Raw genomic sequence first — 22,576 nt, 5'->3', positions numbered from 1 at the left:
GACCCCTTCAATCAAGGGGTCCCCCCCAGCCACCCAAGGGCCAGGGGTGAAGCCCGAGGCTGTCCCCCCCATCCAAGGGCTGCGGATGGGGGGCTGATAGCCTTGAGTAAAATGCACAAATATTGTTTTTTCCAGAAGAACTACAAGTCCCAGTAAGCCTCCCCCGCAAGCTGGTACTTGGAGAACCACAAGTACCAGCATGCGGGTGGAAAAACGGGCACGCTGGTACCTGTAGTTCTACTGGAAAAAAATACCCAAATAAAAACAGGAGACACACACCGTGAAAGTAAAAGTTTATTTCATACATGCCGACACATACATACTTACCTATGTTGACCCGCCGACTGCCACGTCTCCAATGTCGCCGACGATCCGGGGTACCTGAAAATAAAATGATACTCACCTCAATCCAGTGTCCTGTGATTTGTAATCCACGTACTTGGCAAAACAAAAAAACGAATACCCGGACCACACGGACTGAAAGGGGTCCCATGTTTACACATGGGACCCCTTTCCCCGAATGCAGAGACCCCCCGTGACTCCTGTCACAGAAAGGTCCCTTCAGCCAATCAGGAAGCGCGTGGCACTCATCAGATTGGCTCTGCGCATCTGAGCTCAGACGCGCATTGCACAGCCCCCTCCATCACTTTCAATGGTGGGAACTTTGCGGTCAGCGGTGAGGTCACCCGCGGTCAGCGGCTGACCGCGGGTAACCCCACCGCTGACCGCAAAGTTCCCACCATTGAAACTAATGGAGGGAGCTGTGCGATGCGCTGTCTGCCAGCTCAGACGCGCATACAGCCAATCAGGAGAGTGCCACGAAGTGGCGCTTCCTGATTGGCTGAAGGGACCTTTCTGTGACAGGAGTCACGGGGGGTCTCTGCATTCGGGGAAAGGGGTCCCATGTGTAAACATGGGACCCCTTTCAGCCCGTCTGGTTCGGGTTAATGCGGTTTGCTTTTTTGCCAAGTACGTGGATTATAATAAAAGACCAGGACACTGGATCAGGTGAGTATAATTTTATTTTCAGGTACCCCGGACGTCGACATTGGAGACGAGGCCAGAGTCGGCGTGTCAACATAGGTAAGTATGTGTGTCAGCATGAATGTAATAGTTATACTTTCACGGTGTCTGTGTCCTGTTTTTATTTGGGTATTTTTTTGCAGTAGAACTACAGGTACCAGCGGGCCCGTTTCCCCCCCGCATGCTGGTACTTGTGGTTCTCCAAGTACCGGCTTGCGGGGGAGGCTTGCTGGGACTTGTAGTTCTTCTGCAAAAAACAATATTCTTAAATTTTACTCAAGGCTATCAGTCCCCCATCCGCAGCCCTTGGATGGGGGGGACAGCCTCGGGCTTCACCCCTGGCCCTTGGGTGGCTGGGGGGGGGACCCCTTGATTGAAGGGGTCCCCACTCCTCCAGGGTACCCCGGCCAGGGGTGACTAGTTGGATATTTAATGCCACGGCCGCAGGGCGCTGTATAAAAGTGACCCCCGGCTGTGGCATTATCTGTCCAGCTAGTGGAGCCCGGTGCTGGTACAAAAAATATGGGGGACCCCTACTCTTTTTGTCCCCCGTATTTTTTGCACCAGGACCAGGCGCAGAGCCCGGTGCTGGTTGTTAAAATACGGGGGATCCCCTGTCATTTCCCCCCCCCCATATTTTGGCAACCAGGACCGGCTCAAAGAGCCCGAGGCTGGTTATGCTTAGGAGGGGGGACCCCACGCATTTTTTTTTTCAGATTTTTACCATTCCATTTAAAAAAATAAAATAAAAAAATAATAATATTTTTAAAAATATATAAATAATACTTGTGCCTCCAAAATAGACAAACCAAGTACCTAATCCCTTCTAATATAAATAGATATGCTATTACCAATTAAAAAAACACAAAAAAACACATGTTTTTTAAAAAATTTATTAGATTCCGCCAGCAAAGTGTGGCGGATTGAAAATTACGAATTTACTGTCTAAAAGCACTGTTGTCGAATTTACAATCTTCAATTGAATATACTTTTGTCGAATTGCCGCATTTGTACCATTGCAGAAATGTCGAATTTGACAAATGTCGAATTTCGAAAAGTCGAATTTGGAAAGTCTGTTTTTTTAACGAAAAGTACTGAATTGCATTGTCGAATTTTTTTTTGGGGCGAAAATGTCCAGTTTTTCAACATTTTCGGGAATTCGACCGCAATTGCATATACCCCATAGAGACTGTGAAAGCTAAGTAAACCCTGGGCTGCAGACCTGAGTACTATTTCAGGGATGCCAGCGTCGGCATTCTGACGGGTGTCAGGATTCTTGTGCCGTCATTCTGACAGCAGGGATCCCAAATGCCGGGATCCCAACTACATCCCACTATTAGTAATACAAGCTCACTGATGTCAGTGCTCCCAATCCATTAGCTGCATATTGGGGGTAATTCTGAGTTGATCGCAGCAGCAAGTTTGTTAGCAATTGGACAAAACCATGGCCCTCATTCCGAGTTGTTCGCTCGCTAGCCGCTTTTCGCAGCAGTGCACACGCTAAGCCGCCTCCCTCTGGGAGTGTATCTTAGCTTAGCAGAATTGCGAACGAAAGATTCGCAAAATTGCAAATAGACATTTCTTAGCAGTTTCTGAGTAGCTCGACATTTATTCTGCCACTGCGATCAGTTCAGTCAGTTTCGTTCCTGGTTTGACGTCACAAACACACCCAGCGTTCGCCCAGGCACTCCCCCGTTTCTCCAGCCACTCCCGCGTTTTTCCCAGAAACGGCAGCGTTTTTTCACACACTCCCATAAAACGGCCAGTTTCCGCCCATAAACACCCACTTCCTGTCAATCACACTACGATCACCAGAACGAAGAAAAAACCTCGTAATGCCGTGAGTAAAATACCAAACTTCTTAGCAAATTTACTTGGCGCAGCCGCAGTGCGAACATTGCGCATGCGCAGTTAGCGGCAAATCGCACCGATGCGAAGGAAAATAACGAGCGAACAACTCGGAATGAGGGCCCATGTGCACTGCAGGGGGGGGCAGATATAACATTTGCAGAGAGAGTTAGATTTGGGTGAGTTATTTTGTTTCTGTGTAGGGTAAATATTGGCTGCTTTATTTTTACACTGCAATTTAAATTTCAGTTTGAATACACCCCACCCAAATCTAACTCACTCTGCACATGTTATATCTGCCCCTCCTGCAGTGCACATAGGGGGTCATTCCGAATTGATCGCTATCTTTTTCGTTCGCACAGCATATGCGCAAAAATGCGAATATGTTGCACATTAGCGAATATCCGCCCCAACGTATTTTTGCAATTTCGTACGCAGAAGTACACAAAGTAGGCGTATACCAAATGACATCGCACTAATGCGAGAACCCATCGTACTCCCACAAACCTCATCGTAAAAATCCTAACTTCTCATAGATTTACACATTCCTCTTAAAATTGCACACGCTTTTGCTAAAATACGCACAGCGGCCCTCATTCCGAGTTGTTCGCTCGGTAAAAATCTTTGCATCGCAGCGATTTTCCGCTTAATGCGCATGCGCAATGTCCGCACTGCGACTGCGCCAAGTAAATTTGCTTTGTAGTTAGGAATATTACTCACGGCTTTTTCATCGTTCTGGCGATCGTAATGTGATTGACAGGAAATGGGTGTTACTGGGCGGAAACAGGCCGTTTTATGGGCGTGTGGGAAAAAACGCTACCGTTTCCGGAAAAAACGCAGGAGTGGCCGGAGAAACGGAGGAGTGTCTGGCCGAACGCTGGGTGTGTTTGTGACGTCAAACCAGGAACGACAAGCACTGAACTGATCGCAGATGCCGAGTAAGTCTGGAGCTACTCAGAAACTGCTACGAGGTGTGTAATCGCAATATTGCGAATACATCGTTCGCAATTTTAAGATGCTAAGATTCACTCCCAGTAGGCGGCGGCTTAGCATGAGCAAATCTGATAAAATCCGCTTGCGAGCGAACAACTCGGAATGAGGGCCAGCAATGGGGGTAATTCCAAGTTGATCGCAGCAGGATTTTTGTTAGCAATTGGGCAAAACCATGTGCACTGCAGGGGAGGCAGATATAATATGTGCAGAGAGAGTTAGATTTGGGTGGGGTGTGTTCAATCTGCAATCTAATTTGCAGTGTAAAAATAAAGCAGCCAGTATTTACCCTGCACAGAAATAAAATAACCCACCCAAATCTAACTCTTTCTGCACATGTTATATCTGCCTCCCCTGCAGTGCACATGGTTTTGCCCAATTGCTATCAAAAATCCTGCTGCGATCAACTTGGAATTACCCCCAATGTTTGTTTTTTTTTAAAGATAAATTACTGCTTTCAGTTCAAACTACACAAGCCATCCTCAATTACGATTCCAATTACTGTAATGAATGATAATGGTCATGACCAATTAAGTGTTCAAAGAATACCTAAAGCACACTTTGTAGGCATAATTGGCCCTCAACATTTAAATGTTTTAAATAAAAATATAGATGTGGTAAATTTGCCTGCTCTAATGTTGTTGTTTTTTTTTTTTTTTTGTGTGTGTAGAGGTGTAGTTTGTGAATAAAGGTGTTTACATGTTTTGTAAACAATAACCTCCTAACTTTTTTTTTGTTTGTTTTTTTGGTTTTAATTTTGAAATAACATTCTTAAATTAGATGTGTGAAATGTTTAAGCTAACCAATTTCTGCTAGCCAATCTGATGTTCCTTTATTGCATAAATAAACACAACACCCGCTTAACTTGAAAAAAAAAATATTTATTTTTGTTTTAATTTTTTTCATTAATTAACTGTTTTTTTTTTAAATAAAAATAAAAATAAATATTATGCAAACTTTTCTAACTGTGAAACATTATGTAACAAGGCTTGAAGGTTGTGGCGCATGCTGGCCAGAATGCCCGCAAAACTTGTGGGATCTCCAACCGCAACATCTGAAATTAAGAGGCAAAATAAACATGATTAAATTCCTCACATTACCTATTATACAAACAAGGTACAAAGAACACTTTTATGCAGGCATGTCCAAACTGCGGCCCTCCAGCTGTTGTGAAACTACATATACCAGCATGCCTTGACGCAGTTTTGCTGTCACAGAATGCTAAAGCTGTGTCTGGCCATGCTGGGATGTGTAGTTTGTCAACAGCTGGAGGGCCGCAGTTTGGACATGCCTGCTTTAATGGCAAAGTGACTACATCATGGATGTTTTAATGAGAAAACAGTATCAGAACAACCAGAGGCGGATTTAGACCTCATGGGGCCCTAAGCGAAAAACCGATTTGGGGCCCCCCTACCTCAAACAATCCATAGCACTATATTTTTGTTCTGACTTATGCCCCCTTACATTACAGATGGAGTTCCGTCTGTGCCTGGGCCTATCACCGCATCTGGGGCGCGCACGTGTCCGTGACACGCACGCGCCCCATTCACTGGAATGAGAGCGTCTGTGTGCACTCCCGGCGGGGCTAAGCGGCGACCAATCAGACAGAGAGTGCCCCATAGAGGTACTGTGCCCCACCGGCGCGCGCGCACAAAAAAAAAATGGGTGTGGCCAATTAAAATGGGACGTGAAACACAGACATATGCCCCCAATAGTGCAGTGCCAGATCCACAATTGCCCCCACAGTGCCAGATCCACAATTGACCCCACAGTGCCAGGTATACAAATGCCCCCACAGTGCCAGGTATACAAATGCCCCCACAGTGCCAGATCCACAAATGCCCCCACAGTGCCAGGTATACAAATGCCCCCACAGTGCCAGATCCACAAATGCCCCCACAGTGCCAGATCCACAAATGCCCCCACAGTGCCAGGTATACAAATGCCCCCACAGTGCCAGATCCACAAATGCCCCCACAGTGCCAGGTATACAAATGCCCCCACAGTGCCAGATCCACAATTGCCCCCACAGTGTCAGATCCACAATTGCCCCCACAGTGTCAGGTAATACCTGACACTGTGGGGGCAATTGTGGATCTGACACTGTGGGGGCAATTGTATACCTGACAGGTATACAAATGCCCCTACAGTGCCAGGTATACAAATGCCCCCACAGTGCCAGGTATACAATTGCCCCCACAGCAGCCAGTGCTGCAGCTGCTTACCGCTGCTGCACTGCTGCTGCTGCTCCTCCTCCGGGCTCCGGCTGTGAGGGACGGGTGAGTCAGGAGAGGAGAGCGCCCACCCAAATCTGGCGCGGAGGCGTATAGCGGACTTCGTTCAAACCAGCCGCCGGTTCGTGAGCCAATCAGAGCTCGCGGACCGGCGGCTTCTGATTGGCTGCCGGTCCGCGAGCTCTGATTGGCTCACGAACCGGCGGCTGGTTTGAAGTCCGCTATACGCCGCAGCGCCAGACACAGCCGCGCTGGCGGGCGCTCTCCTCTCCTGACAGCTGAGACACGCTGCCGCCGGACTGAGCGGCAGCGTGTCTCAGTGACACAAGCGGGGGGCCCGCTTCGGGCCCCCTGACCCGGTGGGCCCTAAGCAACCACTTAGGTTGCCTAGCGGCAAATCCGCCACTGAGAACAACACACAAGCCTGCTCAGCAAGGTTTTTTTTTTTTTTAACACAGTGTACGACACTATGGGGTACATACAGTAATATGGAAGTTATATTTTAGATGGAACGTTACCCATAGCAACCAATCAAATTCCACATATTATCTTGTAGAAGGTGCTAAATAAATGAAAAGTATAATCTGATTGGTTGCTATGGGCAACATCCCAACTTAAATAGAAATACCATCTTAGTAAATGTAACCTCATGCAGGGATTCATTCACATCTGGAGTGAAGCAGATTTTTTGTTTTTGTGGTTGGCCCTGCATCATCACACTGCATATCAACATCTTCAGAAGGACCACATATCCCAGCAGGCCCACACATCCTGAAAGCCTGCCTTACTACATAAGGTCAAACAGGTTTTTTTAAATGTGTATTATAAAATTTTTGGAGTGTAACTTTCACAACACTAATCACTGTGTCCTTAGCCTGGCTAACAAAGTGAAGCATGCGAGTTCAATGTGCAAATATTGGAATACCCAGGCACAAGTGTAAAAGTCAAACAACATACTAAACTCCACTCAGGTATAACTGTTTTGCTGATAATGTCGCACATATAAACCCTGTTGTCCATGCAACCCTGTCGACATAATGAGTGTCGACCTAGAGTGCTCATCCTAAACATTGCAGACGTAGAAACTGTACATCTAATGATCCTCGCACAAATGTAAATCCAACATCCATACCATGATGAAGAAGTACAAAAGTTGACCTTGGGAAAAATATTGGCCCCACTACAACACTGTATTTATTTGAATGTGAAGTTAAATTAGGTAACAAATTAAATGTAAATGTGTGTGAACTTACTCTCCTCTGCCACTTGTTCACTTCCCTCAAGTCGCTCCGGGGCCTCTGCTGCCCATTCAGATTGTGGGGAAGGAGGCTGGATGGGGGAAGGAGGCTGGATGGGGGAAGGACGCTGGATGGAGGAAGGAGTCTGGATTGTGGAAAGAGGATGGAAGGGGGATCTGGTTACAGAGGGTGGGTCGGATTGAGAGGGGGAGGGTGGCGGAGAGGTGGGTTGGGCCACAGAGGGGTGCAGAGAGGTGGGTTGGGCCACAGAGGGGAGGGGGGCAGAGAGGGGGATTGGGAAAGAGAGGGGGAGGTGGGCGGAGAGGTGGGTTAGGCCACAGTGGGGGAGGGGGGCAGAGAGGGGGATTGGGAAAGAGAGGGGGAGGTGGGCGGAGAGGTGGTTTGGGCTACAGAGGGGGAGGGTGACAGAGAGGGGTTTGGGTAAAGAGAGGGGGAGGGTGGCGGAGAGGGGGATTGGGCCACAGAAGGGGAGTGGGCCGGAGAAGTGGATTGTGAAAGAGAGGGGGAGTGGGGCTGAGAAGGGGATTGGGAAAGAGAGGGGGAGGGGGGCGGAGAGGGGGATTGGGCCACAGAAGGGGAGGGGGCCGGAGAAGTGGATTGTGAAAGAGAGGGCAGTGGGGCTGAGAAGGTGACTGGGAAAGAGAGGGGGAGGGGGCGGAGAGGGGGATTGGGTCACAGAAGGGGAGGGGGGCGGAGAAAGGGATTGGCCTGGGCTGCCACTTTGCGGCCTTCCATCCGCTGTTTGCCGTTGTGCTTGCCCTAGAATTAAATATGTAATATTTAGGTTGTGGCTTAAAAAATAATACCATCAGCATTTAAAAATTACATTGTTCTGTCCCATGTTAAAGACACAGAGCAAGTTATTGGGTTCAGTCGACAGCCTGTGTAGCAACTCACTACAACAACATGAACTTTTTCAGAAGCACTTTTGCTACACAGTCATCACTGCTTGCCATAAACACACATACTGTGTAAACTTGTCATGTTTGTTCTACAATAGTATAATTACAGTCTGCTAATTTTCTCACTATATAACTTCTTAGTGAAAATGTGCAGTATTTGCATTTAAAGTTTCTGCTAATAATCTCAGTGTAATACATATATTTAATGTAATATGTGAAACTTACTGCGTCTACGTCTACAGCGGATTTGTTGGCGCAATTCCGCCAACAGGTCCGGCGTGCGATGTCGGAGGTCACTCCAGCGCCTTTCCAGCTGGATTATACTCCTTCTGGTCCGGGTGCGTGTGTGCAGTATGCGGCGGACCTCCGCGTAGGCCTCGCGCTTTACCCTATTTGGTATAAAGGGCCCTGCACAGCCTACGTGTCGGTCCATTACCGCAACCAACACGCGCAGCTCCCGTCGTAAGAATGCAGCTGCGCACATGGTGCCAATGGCGTTTTCCATACATGGGCATATATTTATAGTGTGTGGTGCCATTTGATTGGTTGTAAATTTATGGTGTCATCTGTAATAAACTTTATTGATATGTGTGCATTAATGTGAAGGACAGTGGGTACAGTTCGCATTAGCGGAAATTCGCAGCCGCGGAAGAAAATAAAAAAAAAAACACACACACTCACTCACAATCACACACACACACACACACACACACACACACACACACTTATTGAAAAGTAATTGTTACAATCTGTGTACTCAGCACATTTTGCATGAACATTCAGCTGCACAAAGTCACAAAGTTTTCGACATTTAGGATCATATGTTGTGTCATTTTTAATGCACAAGCCAAACAAAAAAAATAAAATACAAATTATGGTTATTAACACAAATAGAATTAATTATAAATTACAAGAAAAAAACCCATTGTCAACAACAATATTACACAAAAAAACATGATAAGGAGAACATTACAGATTAATTATGTACTGAAAAAATAATATAGACTCACAAAACAAAACCAACACACTCTGAACTTTACCAAGCTACCTAAATTACATCAGTCCAAAATTATTAAACAAATACAGAGAGTTTTTGGAAACAAAACTAAAGATAAAAAAATAACAATACCTGAAATAATCCCGGACAATTCTAGCCCTTACTGCATTCCCCCGGCGGGACACATTCCCCCCACCGAATGTCCGGCCAACCCCTGGCTCCTCATCCGGCAATTCCTCCGTTTGGGGAAGCTCTACGCGACTCCTTATAGCGATGTTATGTAGGATAGCGCACAGGACCACAATTTTACTTACCATCTCCGGCGAATACATGATGTCGCCACCAGTGCAGTGGAGCACACGAAAACGCCCTTTAAGAACACCAATCGTGCGCTCCACCACCTGTCTAGTGGCAGTAAGCGCAGAGTTAATTGCCGTCTGTGGTCCTGGCCTGGGTTTACTGTAAGGAGTCATGAGCCAGGGGGTGCAAGGATATCCACGGTCTCCTGTTTGATAAGATGAAAATAGAAAAAGGAAAAATAAAACATTAAATAATATAATAGCAAAAATATGACTGCTCAAATCAAGAAAAATACCAAACTCACCCAATAGCCACATGTCTTGGCCTTTCATCGTTCTTAATCTCTGCCATATCCCTGATTGTCTAATGACATGGGCATCATGGGAGTTCCCAGGGAACTTAGCATTCAGGGACAGGATCTGGAGGGATGGCCCACAAACAAGCATTACATTCAGAGAATGAAACAGTTTCCTGTTTCTATAAATTTCTTCACTATGTCTTGGCGCAACAATAGCTACATGTGTCCCATCCACAACCCCAATAACGTGTGGGAAGCGACTACCACCTTCCTGAAATTGCCGCTTCACCACAGCCAGGGCACCAACATCCAAAGGCATTGCGATAAATTGCTTCACTCGCTTTAGGAAAGCTTGGCTGACACGCCGCAGGACCTTACTGAACTGGCCCTGCGACATGCCAACCAGATCTCCTACCGCATGCTGGTACGAACCAGTGGCCACAAAATGTAACACAGCAAGGAATTATGTCAATGCTGGTATTGCTGTAGGATAGCTAATGGATTGTTCTAGATCACTCTCTATTATGGAGAGAGTGTCTAGGATTAGATGAGGTGGCAGTCTGTATCTGCGCAACACTACATCATCAGGCATCCCAAAACGGAGGACTCGGGTAGGGAAAATTGGTGGCCTAGCACGCCTCCGTTGCCTTGGAGGATGAGGAGCCGGTTGGGGTTGGAGGGCTTGCGGCGGTTGGGGTGGGAGTGGTTCCATGGGTTGTGGTGGGAGGGCTTCAGCTGCAACATGAATGGACATCACCAACTTAAAATGAAGGTAAGAATCATTAAAAAACACCAACAAATAATATATATATATATAATTCAAAGTGTATGGGTGTTCACTTACTGCAGGAGCGTACTCCATATCTTCAAGATGAAAATACGGAACAAAATCACATAAATGAAAAAAAAAAACGCCACAGTTAGCTAAGTACCTACAACATAGGTTACCATCACAAATCAAAAACTTTTTGATATTTAAAACATACCCATATAATTACTGCAACAATATATTAAAAAAGTACTAAGTATGTTTTGTTTTGTTTTGTTTTGTTTTTAAATAAAAAAACATGCAAACATTAAAAAAAAAAAATTACCTGATCCGAAAATAAAGGATCCCTTTTTTGGAAACTGAGAATGAAAACTGGCCTACTTTGTCACTCAAAATGGAAATGCAAACACAAACAATAGAGACACCTACAAGAGAGAGAAATGGGTAATAAGAAATAAGACACACACTCGCAACAAACACACACCATGACACCCAGGGACAGGCAACTTACCTGCTCAGAAAAGAAAGGTGCACCTTTTTGTGAAAATTCAAATAAAATCTGGCCTACTTTGGCACTCAAAATGGAAATGCAAACACAAACAATAGAGACACCTACAAGAGAGAGATATGGGCAATAAGAAATAAGATACACACTCGCAACAAACACACACCATGACACCCAGGGACAGGCAACTTACCTGCTCAGAAAAGAAAGGTGCACCTTTTTGTGAAAATTCAAATAAAATCTGGCCTACTTTGGCAAACAAAATGGGACTGCAAAAACCAAGATAGACACCTACAAGAGAGAGAAATGGGCAATAAGAAATAAAATAACCACTCTCAACACTAGAACGGACACTGTAAATTACAGGTAACAAAACTATTAGATAGTACATGTTAATAAATTTATAGCAAAAAACATTAACCACCAAACTACAAATACCCATTTTAAACCACTACAAAGGACCATTGCACACCCATACATACTTGGTTTGTTAATATCCTAATTTTTAAGAAAAATATAAAAAAAATATGCTTTAAATACGCCCTCCGCAACACAACAGTAACACATTTGCAAGCAAACCAACGCACATTTTTATGCTATATACTGCAATAAAAACTCACTCTGAAATGTGAAAGGCAACACGTCCACCTTGCTTGTGTCTTCAAACAGCATTTAGCATCATACACCCACTGACACAGGCTGCAATCAAGGCTTTTAAATAGGCTGTACAACAATTACTGGAAGTATTAGCATAATTGACACCTGTGCGAATTACCGCACTGGAAACCACACGCAGCTATAAATCGCTAGACACCTGTGCAAACACACATGCCACCAGCAACATGGCTACTCGTGAGCAGATGGCAGCAGAGATGGACCAGGTGCAGCAGCAGATGTCCGCTTTGACACATAGGCACCTAGCGCTGCGGAGGCAGATGCTGGAAGCTGCAAGTGCGGATGTTGAAATTGCAGGACCCAGTACTGTACAAACTCCATCTTCTGATACCCAGGAGTTAGGAGTGAATCCCCTGCCAGACATAGATACTGGGGAAACTGAGGGAGATTCTGGCCTAGCATCTCAAACACAAAGTACACAAGCAGCTAGTGAAGAGGAAGCTGGTGAGGAGGGACAGGACGATAGCTCACAGGCTACATCCCCCCCAAAAAAAAGACAGCCCGCATTCACTAAGAGGGAGTTACGTGTTTTGGTCACACAGGCCATGGAAAAAATTCATGGAGGCCCCAAAAACATGGGTGCTGCATCCAAAGATCGAATCTGGAGGGACATCACTGATTCTGTTAATGAAGTTGGCTCAATAGTCCGCACCTCACAGGAAGTTAGAAGACGGTAAGTGTATATTGACACACCATTTTCTGAGCCAAGTATTATTAAAAACTTAGCTAGATGTGATGTTGCCTATAGCAACCAAATACATAACATGTGTACTATCAATTAAAGCAGGTATTCATAACTTTTATGTCCCTTGCCCCTATTTTTAATCACATATGTAGTTGGGCCGACTTCAAATCCCGCCTGAAGGGCAAGAGGTCTGCGGAGTGGAATGCCTCGAGGGCAACAGGGGGAGGTCCAGCTGCCACTGTGGAGTACACAGACCTTGAGGAGATGGCGATGGACTGTGTGAGCTACGAGGAGGGGGTTGGGGTGTCTCATATGGACACGGACCTGCCTGAAATACTGAATGCACATGACTTGCCAGGTAAGTTTACACACATATTCCTAAACAACTAATTTAGTGGTTCCAAAAGTCTCATGTTTTTTTTTTCTACTCTTTTTCCACTCATTCTTCTATTTGCTTTGAACATAACACAGCACAGGTGGGTGAGCAGGTAGAGTCAGAGGAGGGTTATGTGGCTGAGGCTGAGGTGGGGGGACCTAGTGTCTCTGGCACTGTGGGACCACAGATTCCATCCGTCCAGATTCCAACTGGCCCCCCCCACCCAACCCTCTGCTATCCCGGACATCCTGTCTCAAATTGCCAGGTATGGTGAGAGCCTGAATGCCTTTCAGGACAGGATGATCCGGGAGGTAAGCCAGATACCTGTCCGGCTCACTGAGCACAGAAACAGTGTGGAGCAAGGTGTAGCTCAACTCTGCCAAGGACTGGCAGAGATCAGGCAGGGCCAAGAGCAACTCGCCTCCTCCTTCCAACAAATTGCAAATTCCATTCTGCAAGGGCTCCAGGACATCGCTGTCTCCCTTGCCCACAGTGGCAGAGAGCCAGCCACATCTGCTCCCTTCCCTCCCTCTGCCCAGGAAGAACATCCCACTGGGCAGGACCCTCGGAGGTCGCTTCGCAGACCGAGCCGTGAAGAACTACATCAGGCGGGGAAAAAGAAGAGAAAGTGATGTCTCTCCAGATGGACAGCACCCATGTTTTACATGTTGCCTCGATGTTTGGGTTTTTTTTGGCTTGTGTGGCCAGAATGTACAACTCCCTCAAAGTGAAAGGGTATATTTGTGTTTATTTAAATTGTAGCCTGTGAGTTATTTTTGTCTACACCTGAGCCATCTTCCTCTTCCTAGCGTGCTGTGTATGGTTGTGTTTGTGTGTTGGTTCCAGAATCGACCTCAGTTCCCCTAAAAGTTTCGTCTGGCTGGGGGTTCACAACATATACTTAGTAAATATTAAACATCATATTTTGTCAGAAGATGGTGTTACCATAGTACTGGGTTCTGCTATGTGAATTTTGGCACTGGCATCTGCTTGTTGCTATGTCCATCTTTGTATGTGATGCTCATTTGTAGCCATGTTGTGTTGCTGATTTACTTTATTTTTTTAAGTAAAAAAATATATAAAAAAACTTATTTGTGTGTTTTATTAAAGGTTATGCACTATGGAAAACTGTGCCCTGTAAACTTTAACATGGCATATTGACATTTGTGGAACAAGGGAACAATCAGAATATTCATACAAACATTGCATATTAAAATTTAAAACATGTATACCTTGCACAACACTTAAGTGGCCATATAAAAAAAAAAAATTAGGAACTTGGGTTACTAGGGGCAACATGGCATAGTATTAGATATGGACACATATTCCCACAAAAAAACAAAAAAATTGTATTAAGTAACATTGGGGGTCATTCCGAGTTGTTCGCTCGCTAGCCGCTTTTCGCAGCAGTGCACACGCTAAGCCGCCGCCCTCTGGGAGTGAATCTTAGCTTAGCAGAATTGGGAATGAAAGATTCGCAAAATTGCGAATAGAAATTTCTTAGCAGTTTCTGAGTAGCTCGACACTTACTCTGCCACTGCGATCAGTTCAGTCAGTTTCGTTCCTGGTTTGACGTCACAAACACACCCAGCGTTCGCCCAGGCACTCCCCCGTTTCTCCAGCCACTCCCGCGTTTTTCCCAGAAATGGCAGCGTTTTTACACACACTCCCATAAAACGGCCAGTTTCCGCCCAGAAACACCCACTTCCTGTCAATCACACTACGATCACCAGAACGAAGAAAAAACCTTGTAATGCCGTGAGTAAAATACCAAACTTCTTAGCAAATTTACTTGACGCAGCCGCAGTGCGAACATTGCGCATGCGCAGTTAGCGGAAAATCGCACCGATGCGAAGGAAAATAATGAGCGAACAACTCGGAATGAGAGCCATTAAGTGTAGGCTGCATTATGTTGTTCATGTTATTTGGTATGTACAAAAGAATATGTCTATGTCGAGAAGATTTAGCTGATGTAGTTTATAAGTTGGTTTATTCACAGTTGACTACATTTGATAGTATTAAACAAATAATTTAAACATGCATTTAACATCAAAGTATTTAAAAAAAAAATACAGTGCATTATTTGTGAGTGTGTCAGATTTATACGTGCTAACAATAAAAATGTTATGTGGCCATACAATTGCTGTTTGTAGTATTTTGTAAGAGCAATGTTTGCCAAGTAATTGGTCAACAGGTGAATTCATTGGCAAATTAATTGCTAATTAGGGCAGACACACTTGTAACAGTACTTCGCAAGTGCTGAGTAGCTGCAGACTTACTCCTCGGCTGCGACAAGATAGCGAACATTTGTTGTGTACATTTTACCATCGGATACGCATTTCTGCACAAAACAGGCCTACTGCTGGTTGCCTACTCCCACACTAGCCGCCCACTTTCACGCCCATTTCGTTAGATAGCGAAGCCGATCCTCTGTCACGCCTCTGTCACTCCCTGTTTTCGGTGGTGTAGTACGAGCTGATTTTCAGTTAGTAATTTTGCACAAGCGTCGTATTGCTCCCTTTGCGCACGCGCATTTCTGCTTTCGCGCATGCGCAGTTTGCAAATTTTTGCCGTTTGCGATGCGATGAACTGCTGCGAACAACTCGGAATGAGGGCCATGGTTTTGCCCAACTGCTAACACATTTGCTGCTGCGATCAACTCAGAATTAGGCCTATTGCACCTTTCTTCCACATATATAAACCATATTTTCAGAATGAATTTTAAGCAGTCCATATACAAATTGTTTTAGATATTTTTGCATATTTGTCATACGTAATTGTTTCAGATCTTCAAACTAAATATTTTGTCCCCCATGGCCAGTTATTCTCAGCAGTACCCTGATTCCATATGAGGCAACTTTCCCACTCCTCCTCAGGGGAGATAACTGCTGTATCACATACCAGCCTCTTTGAGAATATAGCACTGGAAACTGGCCATTTGGTAATGGTAATGAAAACCAATCTCAGATTCTGAGGAGAAATAATAATCTGGTTGATGAATACTTTCCAACTTTTGAGTTTGGATTTTGGACAATTGTGGGAGTGATGCAGGGAAGTGGCTGCACCCACACAGGAAGGTGGCATGTTCACGCATCATGGATGTTTATCCACCACGTTCCACATGCTGGATTACTGCATGTCTTATTCCGATCCACTAAAAGCACCTCTAGACTACAGTGCACATTATGGAAGGTGTATGCTCACCCCTGCTCTGTGCACACCTCCCAACGTTCTGGTCAAACCGGATCTAGGTTGGTATGCAGGGTCAACGCTCTAAGGGGCTAATTTAGACCTGATCATAGATGTGCTAAATTTAGCACATCTATAATCAGTCACACTGACATGTGGGGGAACACCCAGCACATGGCTAGTCCGCCCCGCATGTCAGTCCCTGCCCCGTCGCACAAGTAAAAGCATTGCATGGCGGCAATGCTTTTGTACTTGAAGAGTAGCTCCCCACCAGCGCAGCTCCTGCGCGCTGGCCGGTAGATACTCGTCGCTGTGAGGGTCACAGCGGCTGGGTGTGACATCACGCAGCCAGTGCGGCCCTCCCCCCAACGGTCCAGGAACGCCTGCGTTGCCCGGACCGTGCCCCCTAAATGGTGGCCAAATGCCGCCGGCCCGCCCCCTCCGGCCCAACGACTGCCTCTGCCTGTCAATCAGGCAGAGGCAATCGCAGGGCTAAGACAGCCATCGGCACAGTTCAGACCTGATCGCTGCTGTGCGAAAACGCACAGCACCGATCAGGTCTGAATTAGGCCCTAAAATAGGTACTATCTCATCTAAATTGGTACAACTGGGAAGTATGGAGCTGGGTCAAAAAGGAAATGTTTTGCCCTAGAAGAGAAAAAGATTAGTTTGTTGGTTCAGACTAATGGGTCTCAGATAAAAATAATGTACTGGGAATAGGCAGGGCCGGATTAACAATGGGGCGGATGGAGCTGCAGCTCCAGGCCGCCCATTGAAAATAGGCCCACAGGCCCCTACAATGCAGCCGGCGCCAGCCAGGGTATTGTACCTGGTGGAGCCAGTGTCCGCTGCAGGTCATCTCGCAAATGTTTGCTGAAATGCATTGTGCCCCCAATCTCCCACTGCTCCGTCTCCGGAAGCTCAGTGCCGTCCAGGGGTGGGCGGAGAGTGTGAAACTGAAACCACGCCCACGATGTCATTGCTGGGCAAATGGGAGTAGGATGAGGCGGGGATGGGAAACTAGCCCCAAGAGCCAGCATCATTGGGTGTGTGGGGTGTCCAGTCCCCGGAGGCTCTGGGTTGTGGGCAGGGCTGGCGCCAGACTGGACATATGATTTTGATGTCACCTGTAGCTACCACGGGTGCAGGATGTACGGCTGCTATGGGGCCGAAAAACCAGTACACTCCTCCTGCAACAAGTACTGCTACACATGTTTGAGAATGCAACAGTGGGAACGCCACGCCTCCCAGCAACATACAGTCGGGTTGGACCACACCAGGCAGCCACTGACAGCATCAGACGGAAAACACCAGGATAAGAGGAGCCCGCAGCCTGACGCCTCCGAGAAGTAGCCGCACACCTAAAGAGGTGAGCGCTCAGTGCCTGCAGTAGCGCCTGAGAAGTGAGCACAAGCGGGAGGTATGCCCACTCATGGGAGAATGCTGTGGAGAGTAGTCACTCTCTTGTGGCTGGGAATGGTAAAGGGCATAGCAATGGGGCCCACACAGATATAGTTACGCCCCTGACCCTGTGTGCCTGCCACCACACCCTGTGTGCCTGCCACCACACCCTGTGTGTCTGTCACCTCACCCCTGTGTGTGCCTGCCACCTTATCCCTGTGTGCCTGACGCCTCACCCCTGTGTGCCTGCCACATCACCCTATGTGTGTGTCTGCCACCTTGCCCTATGTGCCTAATGCCTCACGCCTGTGTGTGCCTGCCACCTCACCCCTGTGTGTCTGTCACCTCACCCTGTGTCTGATGCCTCACCCTTGTGTGCCTGCCACATCACCCTATGTGTGTGTCTGCCACCTTACCCTATGTGCATAATGCCTCACCCCTGTGTGTGATGATCCCTCACCCATGTGTGTGCCTTCCACCTTATCCCTGTGTATGCCTGACACCTCACCCCTTTGTGTGCCTGCCACCCTACGCCTGTGTGCCTAATGCCTCACCCATGTGTGTCTGTCACCTCACCCTGTGTGCCAGAAGTTCACCCCTGTGTGTGTCTGTCACCTCACCCAGTGTGCTTGACGCCTCACCCGTGTGTGTCTGTCACCTCACCCCTGTGTGTGCCTGCCACCTTATCCCTGTGTGCCTGACACCTCACCCCTGTGTGTGCCTGCCACCATACCCCTATGTGCCTGATGCCTCACCCCTGTGTGTGCCTGCCACCTTACCCCTGTGTGCCTGATGCCTCACCCCTGTGTGTGTCTGTCACCTCACCCTGTGTGTCTGTCACCTCACCCCTGTGTGTGCCTGCCACCTTATCCCTGTGTGCCTGACGCCTCACCCCTGTGTGCCTGCCACATCACCCTATGTGTGTGTCTGCCACCTTGCCCTATGTGCCTAATGCCTCACCCCTGTGTGTGCCTGCCACCTCACCCCTGTGTGTCTGTCACCTCACCCTGTGTGCCTGATGCCTCACCCTTGTGTGCCTGCCACATCACCCTATGTGTGTGTCTGCCACCTTACCCTATGTGCCTAATGCCTCACCCCTGTGTGTGATGATCCCTCACCCATGTGTGTGCCTTCCACCTTATCCCTGTGTATGCCTGACACCTCACCCCTTTGTGTGCCTGCCACCTTACGCCTGTGTGCCTAATGCCTCACCCATGTGTGTCTGTCACCTCACCCTGTGTGCCAGAAGTTCACCCCTGTGTGTGTCTGTCACCTCACCCAGTGTGCTTGACGCCTCACCCGTGTGTGTCTGTAACCTCACCCCTGTGTGTGCCTGCCACCTTATCCCTGTGTGCCTGACACCTCACCCCTGTGTGTGCCTACCACCATACCCCTATGTGCCTGATGCCTCACCCCTGTGTGCCTGCCACCTTACCCCTGTGTGCCTGATGCCTCACCCCTGTGTGTGTCTGTCACCTCACCCTGTGTGCCTGACGCCTCACCCCTGTGTGTGTCTGTCACCTCACCCTGTGTGCCTGAAGCCTCACCCGTGTTCGTCTGCCACCTCACGCTAAGTGCCTTCCACCTTACCCCTGTGTGCCTGCCACTTTACCCCTGCGTGTACCTGCCGCCTCACCTGTGTGTATCTGCCACCTTACCCTTGTGCTGCCCCCTTACCCTCAACCTGTGTGCCTGACACATCAAAGACATATAAGCGGAGCAACATAATGTGGGTGCAACTCCATGGGGGGTGCAGTGCGACCGTCGTCGGGACAGATGACTGACGGCAGCCAGCCACTAACACTACGGCATCTGTACACAGTACCAAATAAAAAACAATTTCTGGCCCAGGCACGTTTGAGCCCAGCACTACTCGGAAGACGAGTTCAGCGTTGCATAGGCCTTGATGTCATGCACCTACGCGCCACACAGTGCATACTGACTTAGTCTGCTGCTGAGGGCAAGTGAGGAGGAGAGAAGCCAGATTCCACTGCAAGTTCTGCAATTACATCTCTGACATACTGTCTTTCAGGTTAATCTTCTGTGGGGGCAATGGGGGTGATTCAGAGTTGATTGTAGCTGTGCTAAATTTAGCACATCTACGACCAGGCACACTGACATGCGGGGGGACGCTCAGCACAGGGCTAGCCCGTCTCGCATGTCAGTCCCTGCCCTATTGTAGAAGTACAAAAGCATCACACAGCGGCAATGCTTTTGTACTTCCGGAGTAGCTCCCGGCCAGCGCAGCTTTTGCGTGCGACATCATGCAGCCACTGCGGCCTGCCCTCCGCACGGTCCGGCCAATGCAGCCAAACGCCGCCGTGCTGCACCCTCCCGCCCAGCGAACGCCTCTGCTTGTCAATCAGGCAGAGGAGATCGCTAGGCAACGACAGCCGTCGGCTGTCAGCCATGCGCCTGCGCACTGCGGCGCCGGTGCATGCGCACTTCTGACCTGATCGCTGCACTGCAATAAACGGCAGCGTGTAATCAGGTCAGAATGACCCCTAATGTGGGTTATTATCTTCCTGTGGGGGGAAATGTGGGTTATTATCTTCCTGTGGGGTGCAATGTGGGGGGGAGGGTTTCGGTGGGAGAAAATGTGGGGATGATTGTGCACAGTCGTATCTGTATTGGCGTCTTTTGCCAGATACACATCTGTGACTTTACGCAAATGCAGCTACAAGGCCCTTCCCTGGTGTACATCCATACATATGAATGTGCTAGGACTGAGGCACCCACTTGCAGCATCTGTAGACTTTGTAACAACGATTGGTGCTTCTGTGGGTGCACTATTGAAGCAGTGATGATACTATGATTTGGAGGTCACTACGGTTTAGCATACTGTGTATTGGGGGCATTGTGGTATGTCATACTATGAATTCGGGCACTATGGTGGCATACAATAAATTGGTGGGCACTATGCTGTGGCATACTTTAAATTGGGGGGCGCTGTGTATATCATACTATGAATTGGGGTCACTATGGTGTAGTATACTATGAATTGGGTTCCTGAGACTAACGTGTAGAGGAGTCTGATGACAAATAGGGAAGCCTGAAGGCGCGTATGTGTTGTTCTATAAATTTTTTCATATATTTTTGGCTGCAAATGATTTTTAGAAAAAATTGTGGAGTCCTTCATATCTATCTATCTATCTATCTATCTATCTATCTATCTATCTATCTATCTATCTATCTATCTATCTATCTATCTGTATATACACTTCTAAAACCGATTTTAGGGGGCTCCATTTTTTTTATTTGCCCTGGGCTTCATGAATCCTAGTTACGCCTCTGCCTGCCATCACCAGCTCAGGTCACTCACCTCCCCAGCCACCCCCACCTCGAACCGGCCAGCTGAAGTCCCGACCACTCCATGGCCTGTCTGAAACTGCCTGCCCCTGCCTGAATCTTCCTGAGACTCCGACCCCAGACCCATCCGCGGCTCCGCCCCATACCACACAAAGTCGTTGTCCCCCCCCCCCCCCCCCCCTCATCCAGTGTTATTGTTCATGCTTACCATTTCCACCACTTCCCCTGACAATCAAATGCGGGATGAAAGAGGGGAAGGGTATGGGTCAGGAGGCTGCTGTTTGTGAGGAGATCTGGGTCCTCCATGGATGTCAGAGCAGAGCTGGCGTGCAAATCCTGGTGAGTTGCAGCAGACACCAGGCCTGGGGGTCTACTATCCCATATTTAAGTGGTTTCTGTAAGTTTATCTGTGTTGTGTGTGTCAGTAAGTGTGGGGTCTGAGTCAGTAAGTGTGTGTGTCAGTAAGTGACAGTCATTAAGTGGTGTCTGTCATGTGTGTCTGTATCAGTAAGTTGTATCTGTGTCAGTAAGGAGTATCTATCAGTAAGTATGCACGTGCCAAAAAGTGATGTCTGTGTCCGTAAGCAGTGTGCGTGCCAGTGTTTATGTCAGTAAGTGTGTCTGTGTCAGTAAGTGTGACTGTGTCAGTATGTTTGTTAGTAAGTGGAATTTGTGTCAGTAAGGGGTGTCTGTGTTAGTAAGTGGTATCTGTCAGTAATGGGTGTTTGTGTCAGTAAGGGGTGTTTGTTTATGTAAGTGTGTCTGTGTCAGTAAAGGGGTCTGTATCAGGGTGTCTGTGCCATTAAGTGTGTATGTGTCAATAAGGGGTGTCTGTATCAGTGTATTTGCATCAGTAAGTGGAATCTGTGTTAGTAAGTGGTGTCTGTGTCGGTTTGAGTGTCCCAGGACGTCTCAGTTCTCTCTCTCTCTCTCTGCCCCCATCTTTTCTAATCATTCCACATCTGCTGTGTTGCCCCATCATTGCTACCCTTTCCACCTTCTTTGCATGTTGACACAGCTCTCTGTATTATATGGAGGTCACTGTGATGCTCCCTGTATGATATGGTGGTCACTGATGCTCTGCATTATATGGTCGTCACACACTTTTTTTGTTATAGTTAACTAATAAGTGGTTGAAGGTAGGCACTAGCTATAAATAGCCCCACTCATGGCACAGGCCACACCCCCTATTTAGAGAACATCCACACCACACTGGTCACATCCCCTCATCGCTAGTTACACTGCTGCAGCGCTTGTCACACCTTCTTCTGAGGCACACAATAGGCCCTTCATAAATTTCAGCTCCAGGCCCATCTGGACTTTAATCTGGCACTGGGAATAGGATCAGAATGATAAATGTTGGAGAAAAATAATGTACTGGGAGTGGGATCAGAATGCCTAGACCCAGGAGAAAAAAAATGTATTGAGAGTTGGATCAGAATGCCTAGACCTAGGAGAAAAAGAATGTATCGAGGGTGGAATCAGGATGCCTAGGCTTAGGAGGAAAAGAATGTACTGGAAGTGGGTTCAGAATGTTAGACCTAGGTTAAAAAGAATGTACTGGGAGTGGAATCAGGATGCTAAGCTTAGGAGAAAAAGAATGTGCTGGTAGTGCGATCAGAATGCTAGACCAAGGCAAAAAATAATGTACTGGGAGTGGGATCAGAATGCCTAGACCCAGGAGAAAAAAAATGTATTGAGAGTTGGATCAGAATGCCTAGACCTAGGAGAAAAAGAATGTATCGAGGGTGGAATCAGGATGCCTAGGCTTAGGAGGAAAAGAATGTACTGGAAGTGGGTTCAGAATGTTAGACCT

At 47.4% G+C, this 22,576-nt stretch overlaps 1 long non-coding RNA gene across 1 annotated transcript; it reads right to left on the bottom strand.

The window, feature by feature from the left end:
- Positions 1-4,721: 4,721 nt before the first annotated feature.
- Positions 4,722-8,108, bottom strand: LOC134943666 (uncharacterized). Its single transcript, XR_010181674.1, has 2 exons — positions 7,349-8,108; positions 4,722-4,915 (listed from the first exon to the last, which is right to left on the bottom strand). It is a non-coding gene; the product is annotated as an uncharacterized LOC134943666 (long non-coding RNA).
- Positions 8,109-22,576: the final 14,468 nt, after the last annotated feature.

This window comes from Pseudophryne corroboree, chromosome 7, assembly GCF_028390025.1.
Source record: "Pseudophryne corroboree isolate aPseCor3 chromosome 7, aPseCor3.hap2, whole genome shotgun sequence".
Taxonomy (NCBI): Eukaryota; Metazoa; Chordata; class Amphibia; order Anura; family Myobatrachidae; genus Pseudophryne; species Pseudophryne corroboree.
This window is presented reverse-complemented; position numbering and strand designations above follow the sequence as displayed.